This window comes from Thermobia domestica, chromosome 10 (genome assembly GCF_964235325.1).
Source record: "Thermobia domestica chromosome 10, izTheDome1.hap1.1, whole genome shotgun sequence".
Taxonomy (NCBI): domain Eukaryota; kingdom Metazoa; phylum Arthropoda; class Insecta; order Zygentoma; family Lepismatidae; genus Thermobia; species Thermobia domestica.
Genome location: NC_137463.1, coordinates 40790985 through 40810889, shown reverse-complemented (window position 1 = coordinate 40810889; position 19905 = coordinate 40790985).

The window sequence follows — 19905 nt, the reverse complement described above, 5'->3', positions numbered from 1 at the left end:
CTAGAACTTCTGGAAATATTGAATAAACGGTTAAATTAAACTTTCTCATCTATCTCAGAGCTAGATTGGGATAATTCGGTAGTTGCGGTTAAATGGATCTAGGTCTGGGATGTATGGGTTAACATGTGTCTACCTTTGATCACCTTAATACCAAACATTCACCCAATAGCTATTGGAAATGATCCCAATTCGATAATTATTCACTTTCCTTTACCATATTTCTCAAAATATCCAGTAACAGTTTCCTCTTTATCACCTTCTTACTTTACCTCTTTTCTCTTCTATCTTCCTTTTTCTTTCTTCATCTTCTTCTTCTATTTTTAATAAAACTGAAAAGGGGGTCGTGACTGGGAATTCCATATATAATAAACACGGTCATGTATTTATTTATTTTATTTTATTTTCTTCAGAAGTCCGATAATGAGTTTTCTCATTTCGATCGAACCTAGTATGTTCGAAATTAAGAAATGGATAATATATTCCAATATAATTAGACATAAGCCTATAGCTTCATGAATATCCCCCCCACCAGGGGCGAAGGGTTCCCACTCACGACTTATGCCATGCATCTCAAATGTTTCAGAGCTTTCTTTCTTTTTCTTTCTTTTTTTCTTTTATTTAATTTCCCTTTTCACCCTTGAAACTATCACCCTTCGCCACTGGTCACTGCGCCGTGACTGCAAAATGCCCATAAAACAATGTTCTTTGATGCTTCCATACTTGAATAAATGCGAAAAACCCGGTGTGCAAAACTTTACTAGAGATTTATAAAGCATATTCTGAAGGTCGACGCCATGACCTGTATACAGGCCAAAGAATTTAAAAAGTTAAAGTTTTTGTGTGTTGACAATAGAACAGGTGATAGGCTTACGTGTACATTTGTGAAGCAGTGAACTAGTACAGACTTGTTGACTCATTACAAACTAGTGAGGAAGTTTGGAACGATTCCGAGCAAGCGACACGGTCGCCATAGCAACGTCTGACGCAGGCGGGCCTCTGATTGGCTGAAGTGGAGATTGTCACTTTTGAACCGAACCGGGTAGTGGAGATTGCAAGTTTTGAAACAAATTGTGATATTCGCCTTCAGTTTTTGTAACTGTTTATTTCGCTTTCTTCCTTTCCTCAGAATTTGGCCTAGGTTGAATACTCTCCTGGGTACTGAAGGTACTCCAGGCTATCCAACCGTAACTTAAATTGTATTTGCGCAACGGAAAAAAAACTGAAATTAAAAATGAAAGAAAATAAAATGACATCTGCAATAATGAAGAAAGGAAGATTTTTGAAAAAGAAAAAAAGAAATATAAATTAAAATAAAAAAATCATACTTTGAATCAGGATCTTTTCTCCTGTTGAGACCACTGCGAGAAACAAGGTAACTGTTGATGATAAATTTCATATTTAATTGTTTCATTCTAAAGACCATTGGCAAATATTATTAATCCAGCTTATAACTAAGGGATATTCAAGTCTCATAACACAATGACTACTACTTCATACAGTACAAACTAAATTTATTGCTAGAACAGAAAGAAAAATAAAACTACAATGATAGAGCTCCCCTTCCCGCACGGGGAGGAAAAAGACTGAAGCACACATTGCAAATGGTGAAAAAAAATAATAAGGTTTGAAAAGTTTGTCTTAATTTAGTTCTCAATTCCAAATTTTATCTTCACCAATCTTATTTTCACAACAATTTCCACGCGAACAGAACATTTTTTTTATTGCACCTCTTAAATTTCCAAAGAATAATTTTGCTCAGGTTATAGTTAGTTAGTTTCGTACAATATAAATTGTGTTTGGTCAATCCGATTCTTAGTGCAAGCACATTTTTAGAATTTCGAAGATTTAGAGTTACATAGAATAAAATACAAGTCTCATTTATATCGGTTGACCTATAAAAATGAATTGTTATGTTGCCCGAATTAAACTTTGTCACAATTTAGTATTAATTTTTTTACAATTGTTTTTAAACACTATTACATCATTCGAAAGGGGGTGGTAACATTTCCTTAGCCTGCTGACATACAATAGGAATACAGAAAAAAACTATTACAAGGTTTTACATCATACTTATTAAATCGGTTCACAAATCTGAATACAATATTCACCCAACAGCTTTCCTAATGGCTGAGCATCCTATGAAAGTGGCAGCGGTGGAGATAGAGAATAGCCGGGCCTACTTAAACACACTGAAGAAATAAAATATTATCCTCCTCCGAGAGGGCAACCTGTCTATATCAGGCACAACACGTCTCTAAATACACACTTTCTTCCGATATTTAATTATTTCTTTGCCCATGGCTCGTTAAATCCCAACTTCTCTAGTCTCACTCGTATAGCACAATTTTCAACTACCGATTGTATCTGCCCATTTAATATTTCTTTAAGCTACAGGGTGAGCGAACAAGCTTCAGGTAACTCCATTATCAAAAGCGTTTATGTTAATAACATGTCAGCAGGATAGAGGGAGAGAGCAGTGAACGTTCCAAACATCACCCCGGATTTATCCTTCAATACATAGAGTTTACTAGGAGGATCCTAATAACCACAAATAACAGAGCCAATTTTAAATTTTGTAAACAATAGTTAACGATACTAAAATTAACCTAACCACTATGACTAACAAACAAAGAAATAACTTCATACAAAACAAGAGTTTAAACGCAGATTTAACATGGAGAGGTGCCAACCTATACGTAGATTTTGACATTTGAAGTTCTGACCAAGGCAAGTGGAAGTGGAAGTGAAGGGAGAGGAAGAACGAATTCTATTACCCAGGCGACTGAGGACCCATGCTTGACTAGAAATAGTTACTTTGAGCGATCATAATTTTTCAGCTTTCATTACTCGGAAGAAACTTAACTGTTGTTACTGTTACCATCGTAAAAATAATTTACAAATAAGCAGGCCTATCTATTGAAACTTATTCCCCCCTTTCCGTTCTTCACATGTAAACTTCCGAAACTAAAAATTTTAAAAGGAGGTTCATAGTTCCAAATTTGAAGGTTTGTCACGATTTATAAAACATCAGCCAATTCGTCCGAAACCAGATTTAAACAGCAGCGGTCACTTTTCCCTACGCCTGGAATCTTCCGAGTCGCATGTCCCTTCCAGATTTACAATTGATCTTCTAAATTTATTCCAGCCGCATTATAAATTTAAAAAAAAAAACATTGATGTTACCCTGTAATCCTGGAAATCACCGGTCAAACCTTATAAATTTGTTACGTCCACTGCGAACTAATCCATTACGGGTGAACCACGTGCATCATCACCAGGAACGAGGAAGTTGTCAAATTTCTCGAATTAGTGCTGCTTCACTTCATAGCTGTCTTCTAGGCCTTCTCCCCACCTTCCTATTTGTGTTTTCACTAATGACTCACATATTTAATACAGTGGTTAGGTGGGTTTTTGTCAAGGTTTCAGTCTATCTTAGGTGCCTGAGATGGTAACACACGCCATAGTCACGAGAAAAAAAGGACGCTATATTCTCATTCCTGGCGAAGAATAACTTCACTTCGCCCCCCTTTTATCTGATTGGTACATACTTACTAAGGGGAAATTTTTGAAATTTTAACATACTTATCGACCTATTATAATTTGTTAAAACAATTACAATTGAAGTAAAAATATCTAAATTATTAGTTACTTACTAATTTACTATTAACAAAAAAATTTACTTGATTTTTTGTTGTTTTAGTTTTAACTTTTCTCACTTGGTAGCAGCACATTCACGCACAGCGAGGACTATAAACGAACTCTTGATGTGGCTTTGGATCGAACTCGAAGAAGGGCGCCATTTTGGGTCCTCAAAATCGCTCGATCTCATACTAATATTAGCAATCATAGATGAGCGGAAAGGGACCGTCTCATTTTTACAGCGACGATGTAGGTTTTGATCCAAACAGACTTCACCGATCGGTCGGGGACACTTAGAACAATACAGTCCCACCTCTAACTCAAAAAAATTGGAGATTGCCACTTTTGCATCTACACCCTTCATATACGTTTGGAAGCAAGATTATTTTAATGAAGTGTCTCATCTTGTGTAAAATATGATCATAAACACCTCATTTATTGTTTTTCGTTACTTCTGTGTGGAAAATTTAAGAAAAGAGACGAAAATAGATACTAGCACTTTAGCTGATGCAAATGGTGTTAGGAAACTCATGTCTTCACAAACACAATTTTCGTGGTTGATTACTTAAAATATAGTTCGTTGTTCGTTAGCTTGTATAAATGTCAAGTATACTACATAATACTTTACTCTTAACTAAAAATAAAAGTTAATACAAGTTCTTTATGTGAGTTACTTAGATATTTATTATATGTGAAAGACGGAATATACGCTTAAAGTAGTACACTCATCATTTTGGTCACACTGAGAAAAAAAAATGTAGGTGGCGTACTTAAACACGTAGGTTACATTCGTAATTCCTGTAGTTTCTGGACTTAACGCACAACCGTATATAACATCCTTCAGCAAACGTATAGCTGAAAAAATATGTGTTATACGTTCTGTCCGTATAAGTGTAATGACGTCAGTAATGTGACTTCATCTGCAGTAACAAGTATATACGGAAGTAACATCAGCTTTGTGACGTCAGGACCGTATGTAGCATGTGATTTAATAATATGACACACACTGACTATCAGGACGGAGCATAATTTCAAGAAGTATGCAATATATGTTCTGTAAGTATGTTTCTTGCGTTCAACCCCGAGACAGCATCTATATTGTACTTATGACGTATGACTAGATACAGTATACTATTGTACGTATGTATTATACAGATTTTCCTTATGTCGCGTACAGCTTGTCCAAATACAGCATACAGAATATCCGTATAGGCCTACATCATACAGAGTGCACATATGTAACTTACAGACTGTCTGCATGCAGTATATAGATTATATGTATGTCGCGTACGGGTTGGTCATAAGTAATGTATGGATTGGATGTATGTAGCTTATAGGTTGTCCATATGAAATATATGGATTTTACCTATATAGCATACGTGTTATCCTGTTATAATATATGGATTGGACATATGCAGAATCTAGATTGTACGTATAGTGCAGTATTATTGAATTGCTGCAACATACTGCAAAATGCATGATGCATTCTTACTGTAATGTTGTCACATACTGTTTTACTCTTTATGAAAACAAAAATAGCTTAAAATATGGTTGATCTCCTTTGTGCCAATAATAATAAAATTAACAATACTACACTTTTCAAAACTTAGTTTGGAGCAGTCAAACTGTCCAGAGATATGTATTTATCTACAGGGTGTCCAAGTATTGGAAAGCCAAGTGTTGGAAAGCGACTACGTTAATTTTTTTAATTATTCACACAAAGAAGGTTAACCATGTGTTAAACTATTTTCGTTTCCATACAGAGTAAATCAATATGTGACAATATTACTGTAAGAATTTATCATACATTTTGCAGTAAGTTAGTTGCAACACTTCAATAATAATGCAAAACTCACAACCATGTACAATCCTATGTTCAAACTCAAACAAGATTTTCGTATAATAATTTATTAAGCTGTTATTATCAATTGCTTGTAGTATATAAAGACAACTTTACCTCATTCTTTTCCTTAATAGTATTTTCTTCCAAAATAAGAAGTTGTTGTCACAAGAGACCTGAATGGGATTTTCCAGAAACAAGAACTCTGTGCATTTTAATTAACAGACAAGTAATTTTTTTAAAAGTCGACATAATTAAAAATATGGTGTCAGCTGAAAACGTGTTCACTCACAAGATGATTTCTACACAGTGCTCGCCATTAAAAATGCAACACCGAGAAGAAGACAGGGTAGCTGCGCCAAAGTTCCCATTCCGATACCTAATAGTAAGTATAGAATATACTTAAATTTACCGCTGTATTCGCTGTGTGACAACGTGGTGACAGCGGAGCAGAACTGTGATGGTCAGTGGCCTGGAGCCCAACATTGACAGCCAGAACGACTGCAACAGGGCAAGGCATCGAGAATAGTTTCTCTTTTGGTATGGTAAGCCAAGCGTCTTCGATCCGATGCCACAACTCATTAACTGTAGCTAGAGAAGTTCGCAAGTATGAGAAGCATTGTGCAATCATCGATCTGACATGTTTAAGCAGCGAGAGGTGGGAGGTAGGGATGGGCACGAGCGAGTCCGAGCGAGTTTTCATTGAAACTCGACTCGACTCGAAACAGATATCTTTGAGCTCGACTCGAGAACTCGGCTCGAAAAATTTTCTCCAACTCGACTCGGAACTCGAATCGAATTTGACTCGAGTTTTGAGTCCAGTCGACCCAAAACGAGCCAAATCGAGCCAGAAGCTGTGTGTAGTTTCAAGTACTTTCTTTAAGTATCCTACATAGACAATATAATTATTATCAATGATACTACTACTACTATAACATTATTATTATTATTATTATTGTTATTATTATAACAACACCGTGTATAAACATGAAAGATAGGTGGTTTGTATCTGAATACTGAAAACTAGTTGATTGCTGACCTCGATAGTCGTGAAGTCTAGGAGGCAAGGACATCGTTCACGAGGTTCTCGGTTTGAGTTCTAGAGGAGCAAGTATCCGGGCTCGAACCAAAAATCGTTAAAAGTTAGAGGGCGCCGGCCACACATGTTCAAAACTGTTTGGTCTGGGTTTAGGGTTCTCAACGTCTCGAGCGGCTCGGCTCACAGCTCATTCCTTATCGAGCCAAGCCAACAGCCCACCCTCCCAAACCGACACAAGCCGAAACAAACCGAGCTGATGGCTCACCCCAACCGAGCCGGCTCGAGACAATGGCTCACCTGAGCCAAGTCGGTGCCTCATCTCAACCAAGCCGGCTCGAGCTGTTCGCTCAGTTGAACCGAGCTAAGCTGGTTAACGTCCCTACACGGGTTGGGGTTCTGTTTCGGCTCAAAACTTTCACCGTGCAGGTCTCAGCCTTGATAATGAGAACTACAGTATATACTTATATTAGTGCTCACGACATTTGAGGCTGTCTCGTTATAAAAATCCATTGTCGTCTTGCTAATCAAGACGAGGCGAGATGCGAGCAGTGTCTCACCTCGTGAGCAACACTAAAAATATTCCACATCACTGCTTACATTTCTCATAGTTTTCGCTTTCCAGTCTAAACAGGTAATGATTTCAAAACGAGTTAAAACGAGCTAAACGAACGATCCATTTTTCAAACTCGACTCGACTCGAAACTCGACCTCAAAACGCTGACTCGGCTTGGAACTCGACTCGAGAAAATTACCTTTGACTCGACTTGAAACTCGACTCGAATTCGCGTCGAGTTTCGAGTCGAGTCCAGTTTCAGCTCGACTCGTGCCCATCCCTAGTGGGAGGATATCGCCGGACAAGAAAGCAGAGAAAGTGTAGTTAATGTAGTGAATCTAACGATGTAATGTAGGGCGTTATCCTGCAGAAATGAAATATCCGGCAGGACCTGAAATAAAGGGACCACTATAGAATCCAACACCTCGTTAAAGTACTGCTAACTGGTCAAATGTCTATCAATGCGTAGGAGGTATGAACAGGCACATAATGACACCCCACACCTTAACACAGTGTGCCTGACCAACGTGGCGAAGCAAAATGCAGGCGTCATCCAGCCTAGTGCCACGGGCGAGAGATGTAAATGCGGCCATTGTGATACTGCATACAGAAGCAGGATTCGTTTGGAAAGAAAATATCCCATCTCATCATAATCGACTCAATTCTAGTATTCTATACCTCGCTGTGTAATCACTCACGCCACACCAATTTTCGCCTACCATTTAAATATGACTGTGACTGGCCTTCGCTTGCTGTCACTAAATGACATAACTGGTACTTACTTCTTCATGGCACTTGTGCTAATGAACTGTATAACCTTCCGTGCTCCGCACACTACAAGTTTGGACTTCCAACGATGTCTTCTTAGTGTTGCATTTTTAATGGTGAAAAGTGAAACGTTCTCATAGTACCTCTCTTACAGAAAGAGTGATGATTCTTAAGTTTGCGTGTGAGATGCAAGCGTACAACATATATGCAAGAACTGTTACATCATACTGCATCTTTAAAGCACGAAATAATGTACATATTTCAGAAGGAAACGCAACATTGAATTCGGCCAAATGATAAATAGAAAACTCATGCACACTCAGCATCGTTCGTTGTTGGGTATTGCCTATGACTCAGTGACAATTGTATCTCTTCGTGTCGTTTTCCACATTGTTTAATGACAAGAATAACTATGTTTAATGACAAGTACCATGCATAACAAAACGTACTTTAGTCATCAGGCTACATGAGTGAAACCCTTAAAGTCTCCGACTGACATACGATGATGGCAGCACTAGGAAAGTTACAAAGTTACGAAACGAATACGAAACAATTCAAACAAAGTACAGCGATGTGCAAAGTACTTCTTTCTCATGACTTGTATAAAGCATAATTCTGGAGGTTGCTTTGTTAACAAAGTAAAGGATAATTCTGTATTTATATTTTATTATATATTTATACTTAGTTACAAATCGTTCCAGTTTACACAACTTTACCGTTAAGATGATTAGCAATCTTACAGAGAATCTAACAAAATCTCAACAATTATTTCCTGAGGACATTTACATTACTTAAAAAATTGGATCTGGACACATTACCCCTACTTGGAATCGAATTCTCGTTCAAAAAATAATTCACATCTGGTGCCAACAAAAAATCTTTCAGAAATATCTTTCAGATTGACAAAATACATTTTCAAATATCCTTGTCCTAAAATTCAAGTGATAAACCTCCAGTAAAATTAATGTTTCCAAAAAAGATAACCAGGTAGAGAACAAATTAAAGAAATTGTTTAATCCACAAAAATTTGTAATGTGAAGAACGGTTAAAAAAAAGAAAAGAAAAGAAAGAAAAAGTAGACGGCAAATACAGGGATAATGATTAAAGGGAATCAAAAATCTTAAATCACTGAGCAATTTACATGAATTATTCTTTAAATAAAACAAAACTTACAATAGATGTTACGATAGTAAGAACTCGGTAACAGTAATAAAAATGGTGCTGACGACATTCCAGAGAGGATGAAAATATTTAACTAAAGTAAGTAATATGGAGCTACAAGGTAAGCCGCTTTTCTTAAATATGTGCCTATAATTTCTACAAGTAGATATGTTACAATAGTTTGTTATTATTTCTTTTTTCAATAGTTTTCCTAATATTTTATTTTATTCCTTCTTAAGTGCGGTCTATTCCAAGTACCACTTTTCTATTAGTTACTTAAAAAGGAACGTCTACTTTATTCTTTTTGTTCATTATAGTATGTAAACTAGCTTCTAGGTGTTCTAACAGTTACATAGAAACTATAATCGGACATAACTGTGAATGTGTTTAGTATTTACGCCATTAAGATCACTATAACGAAGCCAAACAGATTCATTCTTCTTTGAAACTTTATAAGCAAAGAATCGAAGGTCAAAGACATTAGTTTCAAACAAAGAGCACAATAAAGATATCCATATGTCCGTTATTTGGGCAAATATAGGTAAACAGTTTTCAGTGCACACACCAACAGTAACAACAGAAGAAACGCCTAAATTAACACCTAAATTCTTGCCCAAGCTAGAGAATATACACAGGATTCGAAGTCAGAAAAAAAATTTGATTCAGGAAGCTAGTGATGATAGTTCCCACTTTTTGCTTTTTTCCACAAATGAAAGAACACAAAGGTTTATTTTTTAAAACCACGTCGTTCAACATTAGTAGTTTTTCATTGCAATTGTTTTGCATATGTTCAAACGGCTCGAAGACGCCCTGGTAGCTATTCTTGTTTTTATGTTCTTTTTGTTCTATTCGAAGTTCATGCAAATATTATAAATATTTAAAAATAAAAGATCAACAATTTTAATGTAAACATATATAGGTTATGACAGATGTATAAAATAGATGTTATTTATTATATAGAAAAATTATGAATAATGAACATCAAATTTCTTGATTTTCCAGAGCTTGAATGCTAATCATCAATGTATCTATGTGTTATAATTTATTGCTTTCTGATCCTATTTGTATTTACTATTATAAAGGTCTTTGTATGTATATTAATGATGTTTATGCATGGAGGAAAACTCAATTGCTACCCTTAAAGGAAAGTATCAACTAAGTTTAAATTTTGAATTAGCCCATCGACGTTAATTATAAATCGACGTTTTTATTATAATGATAATTTTAAATATAATAGAATATAATGCTATGATATGTTATATATGTATAAAAGAGTAAAATAATATTAAACATATATATATATACAAGGGCTATTCAAAAAGTAAGCATTTTATAAGCATCAACCCAGGGTTCTTTCCTTCATAGCAAGCTACTGCGGAAGTCCCGTCCGGACGACATTATACAACGATAACGTTGTATGTTGGGTTGTATTTATGTTGTATGTTGTATAAATAACCTGTACCATCTTATAAGAAAAGGGTCAGAGGCGAATTATTTGAACAGTTTTCATATAAAGAAAAGAAAGATACAAAAAATATCGGTAGATTATTTCTCGATCTTGTTGCTATGGAAACGTAATAAATGTAAGTTTAGGTGTGCAGGTATTTTGTAGAACAAGTAAAAATGTGGAATATAAACGTTTCTCAAGAGTGACTATTAAAATCAATTTAAGAAAATGGTAAATTGTGTTTGTCGCGTAGTTTAAGATCCAGAGACTAAACATTTAATACGTGTAAGTTTATTGTAGCCATTATTGGTGTACAAAACGTATTAGCAGCTGAGTGACATTTCTCAGATACTCATGCAAAATCCCCAGGATCTACAGTTTTGGAGACAAATCGTAAGTGCCAATGAAAAATTGATGTATAGGAGACCTTTTAGACAACATAATCTAATGGTTTCAACCAGTGCAGAGGCTGTTCCTGTCGTACAAAAGAGAGAGACTTTAACACAAATGCAATATTATGCATTTTATAGAACTGTAGCAGAGCACTGAAATGGGAGTTTGTTTCTTATGGATGCTGTAGACCCCAAACTTTATGCTGAACTACTGGATCGTGTGTACCAAACTCTCTTATGAAAAATATCCGGATTTGTCTCGGTGAAAATAAACCCTGCTCTAAATCGACAATGATGAAACAGAAACTCTCTGAATTGGAAGGATTGACACTTCTTCTGCATCTAGCGTATAGCCAGGACCTTGGATTGTACATGTAAATTGTATATTAAAAAGTATTAATTACTTATGTGATATTATATTTAACACATAAAATAGACAGATCCTTAACACACCTTTTGATGAGCTGAAATTTCAGCAATGTTGCCAATTCAGACTGTTAATTTACGAAAATTACGATTTCCCTAGTTCCCCCTTACAGAGGCCTCATCCAATTAGTTATCGGTGGAAATCAAACATTCTTTATTCTGCTCCATAGCTTTCAAGCTACTCCAACTAAACAAACTGAAAATTAACGACAGAACATCCATAAGTATGTGTTATGAGTCAATTTACGTTTTGCAAAAAAAAAAAAAAAAAAAAAAAAAAATTGATTTACACCTCCGGTTACGTCTGGCAACACTGTGTGGTTCCTAGTGTACTTCAATCGTTGCTTCCTAGTTTTAAAATATATGCATGAACAAAACTTCATTTTGGTATAACCATTAATTGTGTATCGCTTCAGGTTCAAAAGTTCTACTACCCAAACTCCGGGTTGCATTGTATATTGGATATCCTATATGGTACATACTTCTATCTGTATGTGAGATCCTATCCGTCGATATACAGTTCTTTCGTACGTTTATGGAAAGTACGTTTATTCGGAACACTTATACAAAAAGTACGTATAAAATATACTTTTTCAATTATACCTTTGCTGTACGTTAAGTCCAAAAACTACAGGATTTACACATGAAAAGAACTGACTATGAGACTGTATCCAATACTATGAGACTGTAAGAACTGTAAAGACTATGGACGAAATCAATAATGCTCGCAGATGTAAAAATAAATAAATAAATAAATAAATAAATAATAAAAGTTTGTCACTTTAGTATTCTTAATGAATACAAATTCAATAGTATTTGGTCTAGGAATTAATTCATGCGGGTGGACAAGAGATGGCGCAACGAACGGAGCGTCCCACAGTTCCGTGTATCCACACATGTGTTGCAAACCCCTGTCATCGCGTATCGTTCGTAGTATAGGGCAGTGGATTAAAGCGTCAACAACACCAGTTTGTAGTTAAGTGAACATGGCGCAATTTGTGCCTGATAAAGTGTTTTTGCGGGGTGTCCTGCTGCATTACTTTAACATGCAGAAAAGTGCGACTGAAAGTCATCGTATTTTGGTGGAAGTGTATGGTGACCATGCTCTAGCTGAGCGAACGTGTCAGAAGTGGTTTGCACGGTTTAGAAGTGGTGATTTCGGCTTGGCAGACCAAGAGCGAGCTGGACAGCCAAAAAAATTTCAAGACGAAGAATTGACAGCATTGCTCGAGCAGGATTCGTGTCAAACGCAGGAACAACTTGCAGCAGCATTAGGCGTTGATCAAACAACAGTCTCCAAACGCTTGAAAGCCATGGGAATGATTCAAAAGATGTCACATTGGGTGCCACATGAATTGAAAGACAGAGACGTTGAAAGACGAAAAACCATTTGCGAATTGCTGCTTCAACGACAGAGCAGAAAGGGGTTTCTGCATCGAATTATCACGGGTGATGAGAAGTGGATCCATTACGAGAACCCTAAACGAAAAAAGGCCTGGGTGAAACCAGGTGAACCAGGTCCATCACAACCAAAACGAGATATTCACTGTGCAAAGGTTATGCTGTGCATATGGTGGGATATGAAAGGTGTGGTGTACTATGAGCTGCTGCAACCGGGTGAAACTATGAATGGAGAACGTTATCGACGACAATTAATGCGTTTGAAGCAAGCTCTGGCCAGAACACGACCAGAATGGGAGAACAGACGTGATAAACTTATTGTTCAACATGATAACGCTCGCCCACATGTCGCAAAACCGGTCAAAATCTATTTAGAAAATGTCGGATGGGAAGTTTTACCCCACCCGCCGTATTCACCAGACGTTGCTCCTTCGGACTACTACTTGTTCGATTGCATGAACAACGATTTGATTGGACAGCGGTTTACTTCTTCAGAAGATATCGAAACATGGGTCTCTGACTGGATCGCTTCCAAGGATGAGGACTTCTTTCGCCACGGAATCCGTACATTGCCTGACAGATGGGCGAAAGTGGTGGCTAGCGATGGACAATATTTTTCTTAAGGTATTTATGTATTTTGTGTTTGTACTACAGCTTCAATGTGTGCGTACCAACCGCACGAATTAATTCCTAGACCAAATAATTACTATTCAAAACTATTTAACGCATATAAAACGGAGTTTTCACTTGTTGTACACAAATAACATGTAAGTTTTTTTTTTTTTTTTGGTCTAAATTGAAATTAATCAAAACAACATTGAGATCCTTAAAATGACGTCTTGAGATCTTTGTTGGTTTTCAATGAAGAATTAACAAGCCATAAATTGGATTATCTTTCTGTTATTTCAACGAGTGACAGCTTCAACAAGCATGAAAAAGCTGTTCCTTCAAAAAGAAAGGTAAAATACAAGTTGTTTCAAAACAACACCGACAACATTTGGGAAGTGATTCCTGACATCAAGATAAGACAAAAAGTATAGACCAATCTTGGTGCACAAATCCATCGTTTTGGAGTTATAAGCTGCAGAAAACATGAAAAATTTTTTTAAAGGTCCTTAACTCCAATACTATGGGACCTACAGTAGTCGAGTCAAGACTTCACTTAAGAACTAATATGCACCCTATCCAAATATCCATGTTTCAGAATCCTGCGGTACTTCCACAATAATTTTTATAGAAGTAGTTGGTGAGAATTTCAAATTATATGCTCGTAGTGAAATTACCTATACAGAAAGATATTGCTTACTTAAAATGTTTAAAGTAAAATTACTTCAATATTTTGCCAATTTTTCACTCTCAACCAAAGTGTTCCCCGAATTCCGAATATTACTGAAATACTCAAGCGATATCACAAAATTAGCTGCTCGTTTCAAATTCTTATACGTAGCTATCATTATTTATACCAAGCCCGACGTGTTAAATGAAATACTGTACTTACAAGGCCAAGGAAATCAAGAAATATACATTTCTATCTGTGTTTAGTAGTAATGATGTCATAGGAGTTAATTGCATGTGTTATATTGTATTTTGCTTTTTATTATTATTATTATTATTATTATTATTATTATTATTATTATTATTATTATTATTATTATTATTATTATTATTATTATTATTATTATTATTATTATTATTATTATTATTGGGAATAATTATAGAATTCCATACAGAAGGAAGAAAACTGAGATGGAATCTTTGGTTTAACGTCCAACGTTTATGCCCGTTACGTTAAGGGAGATGATGATTAAAGCAAATGAATGATAATGGAAAAATTGATGGAATGAGAAAGTGGGAGAAAACAAGAGTACACCGGAAAAATCCACGGATACGATGTTGGTCATCATAAAATTATTTGGCTGGTGATCGAACCTGGAACCCCGCGCACAGGGGTAAGCACTGTACCACTAAGCCACCACCGTGGCCCCTGCAGAATGAAGGGTAAAGCATAGCATTATTTATCTTCTGCCGATAAAATGTAACTGTGTGTTCTAGGAAGTGATTAACCTTATACTGCTCAGTGAAGTGCCGTGGAAAATTAGCGCTCGGGGCGAGTATACGACGGCGCTCCCATACAAGTGAGCGACGTCGACAGACCAGCCGCGAAGCGCCACCATTGTTGGCGCGAACCGTAAGAAAATGTTCAAAAGTAAACCCTGCTATTCCTTGATTTTGAGTACTTACTATTACTTTTTTCCTTCCATTTTATATATATGCACATACATTTTCCTAAGATGAGTAGCATTTTTCCTCTCTCTTTTTCTTTCCTTCTTTTCTTTCCTTTTTTGCTCCAGAATTTTGCGCCCTCCTTACTTCGGTGCCCGGGACCGTCGCCCCGCTCGTCCCCCATAGCACGGTACTTATAGTGCTTCTTTCGTGTATTTTAATACTGACAATCAAGATTTAAAAAGAAAAAGAAAAAGGAAAGTCTGGCTTGACTCAGACTATTGTGAATCTCAGCCCCAGACTCTTCATTTAGTATGTGCAGGATACCATAATTGATTCCCACCTGAGCCCTTTACATCCTTGAGCTCCTCCGTGGCTAAGCGGTTAGCACACGCGCCTTTGGCGTGGGGGACCCTGGTTCGATTCCCGGCGGGAGCTCATGTGGTTCGCATTCCACGTTAATCAGTAGGTCCCGTCTCATATAGCCTCGCTGCTGAAAAGGACGTTAAACTCAGAATCAACTCAACCCTTTACATCCTACTCCATCATTGAAGCTAAAACCATTATAATAATATCTAGCACGGACGATTGCGAGAGAATACAGCATTTAAAAAATAAATAAATAAATAAATAAATAAGTGACCAGTTAAAAAAGAAAAAGCCTCATACATAATAATCGAAATGACAATCCCAGAAGTGCCTATAAATGTTGATGGAAAGATAATACATGAATTAAAAGAAGTTTTCTGTTATTATGACAATCGCATGTACGAACGTACATTCCTATCATGAATATGAAACAATATTCCAGCCCGTATGCTGTAACTAATTCGACTCCTCTCAGTTATGTTTGTGTGATTATTTTTTGTGTTTGTTAATCTTGTTGTAGTGCTTTGACGTAACTACCATTTGAAACAGTATTTTTATATTTTTCATAGTGACAGCAAAATCAATGATTTATCCTCAAAATGGTTTGTAATTAAGCAATATAATTACGGATTCTGTTTAATGCTTCGATTCTATTAGGCTGACCGACTACGGTTGATCCCTCTATAGACTAATTACCTCTCGTTTGTTAGAATCTAATACGTAGTAAACTCTCAATTATTATCTCGGGTTGATTTATCGGTTGCAATGGAATTGTGCAAACTTTTCAATTTTCATTGCTTTAATACATGATAAACCGTAAACAAGCTGTCATAATGTACAGGATTGCGCACAGAAATATGAAGCAATGTTGTCAGATATAAAATCTACTATGGACTAGGTATGAACTACGAGAAATCTGTAACAAAAGAGCAGCGGAATACTCGAACAAAATAAAATAATTAGGATTGAACTTTCTCACGTAAAAAAATGCAAAGGAAGTAACACATCAAGATATCAACCCCTTGCGTTTCAGATGTCATTTTCCTATGTGCGTGCTGTAATAGTGGTTTCATTTACAGTTAAAAGACTGTCTAGACCGTTACATAGGACAATAATTGTGCGCGCGTGAGAAGAGCGTTTACATTAGTCATAAAAACAATTATTTGCATTATGGAACATTTGGACTGTAAAAGGGAAATTCTGATGTTCTGAAGGGATTTTATATTGCTTAAGGTTGGCAACACTGACCACAGATCAAAGACAAAGATTTTCCTTTTCTCATCTCGAAATAGATCTCAAAGTTGCTAATTGTTTATCGTCAAAACAAACACATGTGTGTTATAATCGAATGTTCTCTTAGGGCTGCCATCTACTAAAACAGCACTTTTTTTTCTTTTTTTTTTCTTTTTTCTTTTTTGGTCTTTTCTGTTAGTAAGATGCTGTCTCTTAAGGCACATTGTCACGCTACAAGAAGTTGTAGGTGTCATTAAAAAAAAAAACTTGCAACCCGATCTTTGTATTTACTGTTTTTAGATGTTACAACTTCCTGAAAGCAAGAAAGGCATCTCCATCCACCCATGCACTACACTCTAGTGTACAAACAGTGAACCTCCTCATTGAAAACGTGTATTTTGGCACACTTCACTTTCCTGTCCAAAAGAATCCGTTGTTTCGACGAAACTGGTTTCTCCTTTATGTCAGCGGGAGGGCGATAGCAGGTAGCAAGCAAGAAATTCCCAGAAAGTTGCACATGGTTTAACTCCTTGCAAGATTGAAAAAAAAAAAATGTGTGTTCCTTTCAAGACTATCTTTACATGGGGAAATGAAGTTCTTGTAGCGTGACAAGGCCCTTTTACTGGATGCAAAACAAAATTCAGTTCTACTATTTCTCTTTAAAAGGGCCTTGTCACTACAGCCCTTCTAGCTGTCATAAAAAAAATCTTGAAACCCTACCATATTTCACCATGTAAACATAGTCTTGAAAGCGACACACAACTTATTTTTCATCTTGCAAGGAGTTGAACCATGTGCAACTCTCTGGGAATTTCTTGCTTGCTACCTGCTATCGCCCTCCCGCTGACATAAAGGAAAAACCAGTTTCGCCGAAACAACGTATTCTTTTGGACAGGGAGGGGAAGTGCGCCAAAATATACGTTTTTAATGAGGAGGTTCACTGTTTGTCCACTAGAGTGCAGTGCTGCATGTGTGGAGATACCTTTCTTGCTTTCAGGAAGTTGTAACATCTAAACAGTAAATAGAAAGATCGGGTTTTAAGTTTTTTTTATGACAGCTACAATTTCTTATAGCGTGACAATGTGCCTTAACAAATGTCATAATCTCCAGGATCAATAATGACATGCACATGGATGTCATTGGTACGCAAGGGATTAAGAACTGTAGAGAAGCTATGTACTGCATTCGAAGAAAGAAAATAAAAACTCACACTTGTTATTTTGAGAAACAGTGGTAAGAGCCACTGAAGATGAAATTGACTTATTAATTGGAATGTTTTGGCATCTGACCACAGAATAATATCAGGGTAGTTCAATTTCGGAAATGTGCTTGCTCATGGCAGGGAATAACATTTAGTATAGTTTAAATACAGGGTATTTCATAATGAATATCGGGAGTTACGGCTTTGTAGTATTTATTACAATTTTAAATAAATAATACATGAAATGAAAGAGCAAATCAAACAGTATTGTACGCACGCATGCGTATGCACTTCTTCCTCTGTCTGCCGTTAGAAAGCACTAGTAGCAAAGAATGATGACTAATGAGCAGAAAGTGGTGAAGCAACTGTAACTTTTGCTTATCTTGATACGCTAAACAATGACTCCTTCCTCAGTTTGCAGCAGGTGAATCAGAGAACTTTATTTGGCAGCAAGATGACGAGCCGCCTCACTAGCATAACGAAGTGCGCGATTGGTTAAACGACTTGTACCCGACCGCAACGGACCGAATGACAGAGCATGGCCTCCACTTTTACCAGATCTTGCGCCATGAGATTTTTACCTTTGGAAACTCATAAAGGATCTGTGTCTACACTACTAGCTGACCTATCCGAGTTAACAAAGAGAATTGAAGTAGTTCTTGCGACAAGTATTCCAAACACACCGATCAAGTTTTGGGAAGAACTCGCCTATCGACTCGATGTGTGCCGTGTGACGAATGGTGCTCATATTGAGCCCTTGTTGCAAAAACTATTTGATTATGTATAAAGGGGTGATATGTTTATGTACTGTACTTATAAATTACACATATCACATCCACAGCTAATGAACTGTATGATTAAACCCATTTTACTGATTCACCCAGATATCATGGAGGAACGAGAAATAAGACTTAACGAATATTTTAGATGTTACTTGCTTCAATTCTTGTTCAAGTGTACATGCGTTAATATGATAAATATGACATGCTTTGTTCATATGTTAATATAATGATATAATACTTAAATATTAGTACAATGAATTACTTATCTTAACTTGTTTCTGTAGTAATTAATTGTCCACATGGTTGCTTGCTAAACGATGACACATAAACTGAATAGCACTCTAAAACACTGTTAAGAACATGTAAATCTTGTATATTAATTAACATGAGTATTTCTTCTAAAAACTATGAACAAATATACTTTTCTAAAACTATGAATGAATGTTTTGTCTAGTTGAACTTGACAACACACTGTACGAATGCAGAGACACCACTTGAATAGAACACTGAAGGCACTGTTGCCAATCAATGCAAACACAACTCACTAAAACTCACCAAAAAATCACTAAAAGAATTACAAAGAATTCACTAAAACCACTAAACTATATTCAAAAAAATTAAACTAATATGAATAAAAAATAATGCAAATATGCAAGCTTATCCACTATTTGAGTTGTCATTTTACTTGATGTATTATTTATAATTATATATTAAATGTAATAAATACTACAAAGCATTAAAAACCCCGATATTCATTTTGAAACACACTGTATTTCAAATCTGTTAGCTGTTTCCTTCTTTCCTTTTTAACTTCTTTTTTTTAACTATATGCTTGAAATTATGAACAACTGAAAAGTAAAGAAATTGCTACATTTGTAATAGATATTGGTTATAATAATGTTATAATAGTTTCCATTTTTGGCTTTTCAAATTTATGTGACACAAGTTTACGACTTTTACTTACTCTTCTCGTCATTTTCATAAGTTGTATACGATTCACCCATACACAAATGGAATTTGTTTGCTGGGGAGAGGATAACAAAACTTACAAAGCAATGTGGGGATTTTTGTTGTTGTTGTTGTTGTTGTTGTTAAAGTTTAGAACCTAGAATAAATTTGAGATTTATCCGAGTAGACTTGAAACTACAGCTCACGAATGTTTCAAGAAGATATTACCAGGATGGGAAGATCATTGGATGTCTATTTCATTTGGGGTAATCTTAAAAGAAGAAAATCCAGGGCAAAAACACTTATATCGATTTCATTTCATTTCATCTCTCAATATTGATCGCTAGAACCTATAATATAAAGGTAACCAAGAAAGTTCTGTCGCTTTTTTCTGGAGATCTGTGTTCAACTGCCCTTGTACCTTTAGTTGAATGCCAATGGAGATAAGGCGAAGTTCAGTTGTTGGTGTAAGTATATTCAATA